This window comes from Aethalodelphis obliquidens, unplaced genomic scaffold (assembly GCF_003676395.1).
Source record: "Aethalodelphis obliquidens isolate GAN/ISIS:26980383/991018 unplaced genomic scaffold, ASM367639v1 scaffold5, whole genome shotgun sequence".
Classification (NCBI taxonomy): Eukaryota; Metazoa; Chordata; class Mammalia; order Artiodactyla; family Delphinidae; genus Aethalodelphis; species Aethalodelphis obliquidens.
The window spans coordinates 21382118-21385022 of NW_020837949.1; the positions used below are offsets into that span (position 1 = coordinate 21382118).

At 56.0% G+C, this 2905-nt stretch overlaps 1 long non-coding RNA gene across 1 annotated transcript in view; it reads left to right on the plus strand.

Annotated features, from left to right (window-relative positions):
* The first annotated feature begins 1977 nt into the window (after positions 1-1977).
* The window catches only part of LOC113618095 (uncharacterized), a 56910-nt gene continuing 55982 nt past the window's right edge, over positions 1978-2905 (plus strand). Inside the window, exons 1-2 of the long non-coding RNA XR_003431883.1 lie at positions 1978-2280; positions 2392-2459. This is a non-coding gene — a long non-coding RNA (uncharacterized LOC113618095). The remainder of the gene's footprint in view (positions 2281-2391; positions 2460-2905) is intronic.

The following is a 2905-nucleotide window of genomic DNA, read 5'->3' on the forward strand; positions in this document are numbered from 1 at the left end:
CTCTACACACACATATGCATGTATATGTAAATCTATATGTAATTTCTAGTGTCTAGCATGTCCGCAATGATTAAGGGGAAAATGTGTTTTTCTGATTATTTGATTTCCCACCAAACACACACTACGCATTTTACAGCAGATCAGCTGCTTCTCACCATTTTAAAGAATGTGGTCAGAAAAGTAATGCAAAAACTGCCACTGTGGTTTTGTCTGTACCTTCCAGGTCATATCGTCGTACCTCACTTCCTGACACAAACAAGTTTTTACTGTTGTCAGCAACAAAGCCCTAATATAGCTGCGGAAGAGAAAAACTGCATTGCATTTGCCTCCTGCAAGCATCATCAACACAGTTACCGGAGGAATGTAATTCCAGAAAAGCTTGAAAGCTGGTGTGATGGTAATTATGTATCAAATGCCTGATTCTATTTCTGTTATTATTTTGTCATTTCTGATCTACTCAACAGCAGGCTGAACTCGCAGAGGGACAAATCCAGTTTTTCTTTTTCCCTTGGTAAAATTTAATCGGACCTGATACAAAACTCATTGCTCTTGGGGAAAATAAAGTAGGAGCCACGAAATGTAATTTTAACAGAGCGTGGGTTTTGTGACTGTAGGAAAGGATTTAAGGACGCTCCTTCTGTTCGGTTTCCTATGTAATGAGAAAAGGCTACACGCACGCACAGACGCCACAGCTCCCGGATGCTGTGGCTCACTCATCTGGGCTTCTGCAGCGCCAGAAGCCCCTCCGGGATGCTGCGAGGGGCTCTCGGTGGGTGGTGGTACAAACGCTGCGGCCGCTGCCGCCAGTCCTGCCGCTGCTGTTGTTGCTGCTGCAGTCACGTGGGAGGCCCTTTAAGTTTCCATAGAGAGGCCTCTCCGGTGTCACATGATGGACATGATATAATGAAACAACATTGTGGAGAGGAAAGCATTAGGGGAGCCCACGGCTACAAAAACAAGTGAGTGAGAAGAGGTGGGAGGAAGAGAAACTACGCCACCTCCCCTGCAGCCGAGCTGCACGCAGCAGCAGCCCGCGGGAAGTGGGCGACGCCGGGGGGGAAGGGAGACCCGGTCCCCAGCCCCGGCCCGGGGACCCTGCTGCCCACCGCAAAGAGAACAACTTTTAGCCGGCAGCCTCGGCCAGCACTGCACCTGTCTCCGGAGCCTCCATCGCTCCTCGTGATGATCAAAGGGGCATTCTAGAAGAATATGTTCTACAAATATACATGCGCATCATTTCCCCCCTTGCGTCTCGCTCCGGAGGAAGGAAAGAGAAAGGGATTTAAGCAGCAGCGTGTGTTCAGCCCCAAGGTAAGTTCTGGAGGGTGGGGAAAGCCGGCCCAGCAGGACTTTGGTATGGGAATTTTGTTCTCCGTTTGGACCTCTCGAGGTGAACGAGGCATCCTCTCGCTGCTGGCGAGGCGGAGGGTTCGATGGTCCAGCAGAAACATTTCCACTGTGGACTCTGTTATTTCCTCTTTCGCACGCCCGGCGGTCCCACCCTGGGACTCCCCGGGGTCCCTCGCCTCTCCCCGGAAGGGGCCGCAGGTCCCGGCCGGGATGTTGGCGAGCCGCGCGAGGGAAGGTAGGGGTTGTGGCGTTATCCGGGAATGCCGAGGCGATTTCGCCATGTTTGTGTTGCTAAGAGCACTTTTTTCCCCTTTGAGGTGGCTTGATGCCACATGGCTCCTCCGGAGCTGCTGCCGGTTTGAGAGAGTGTGTGTGTGGTTTTTTTTTTTTTTTTTCAATGTCCGCATTCCAGCTAATGTTGCGCAGATAAAATTCAAACTTGAGGTAAACAGAAGAGGAGGAGGAGGGGAGGGAGGGGGGAGACTGTTTCCATTTCGAGATCCCACCTCTTCACTCCGCGGAGACTAACATCCCGAACCTCGAGAGCACTCGCTCCGTTCTCCCACCTACCCTACCTTTGCTGTCGACCAGAAATAAGGCGGCGGCGGCGGGGGGCGGGGTGGGGGGGAGTGCTCGTAGAGGACGCGGTGTCTGGGTTCTAAAGGCAAAAACAGCCCCTGGCACCCAGGCCTTTGGCCACCTCCCTCGTTCCGCCGAGAGGGACGGAGGATGCAGTGCTGTGCTCTGGAGCTGGGGGACCGGAGGACCACTCTCCCGGGCGGGGCCGGGGTGCCTGATTCCCCTCTCACTCCTTCTTACTTTAGGGAACTGGACGGCGTCGCTTCCAACACACCCCCGCCCCCCCGGCGCAGGTTCCAGAAGGCGGGCTGGGTGGGTCTCCAGGTTTCCAGAGAGCGAGTGGCGTAGCAGGTGTGTGGTGGGCATTTGTATTCTACAAGTCTTGCATTTGGTGGGAAGACGTGGGGAGTCTTAAAGCGAGTGGATGGTCAGAGCTGCGTCTTTTTTTTTTTTTCCGACTAGGGAGAAAAATCAAGACCACCCTCCACCCCGTTTTAAATATCTGATTCAGCTCGAAGCTAGGCTGAAGGGTGAGTGGAGATGTATAAGGGTGAGGGGTGAGCTTCGTCATGTGTAAAACTAGGCTTCTGACAGCTTGTGGCTACCCCCGCCCCCGGGGCGGAAGATGTGGGTTGGGGGGGTCCGAGAGGGGTGATGTCCCTAGGGGTGGGAGCAGCTCGGGGTCCCGAAGTGCGCCAGGGTCCGCAGCCCAGTCGGGGGGGAGTGCCGGGGCTGGAGGAGGCGGCCACGTGAGGAGGGTCTGCGGAAGCGGCGGAGCTGAGAGATGGGGGTGAAGTGCGTAGCAGAGTCGTGACCGGGGCTGACACGAAGCAGCCGTGGGCGGCAGGCCGAGGAGGAGCGGAGACTCGCGCGGGCCCGACCCCAGCGCCGTGGCGACGGTTTTATTCCGAGCCGCGGCCGGAGCCTCCCACGCAGGGCCGGCGCCCTGTCCGCGGGTGGGTGCGCACGCCAGGGC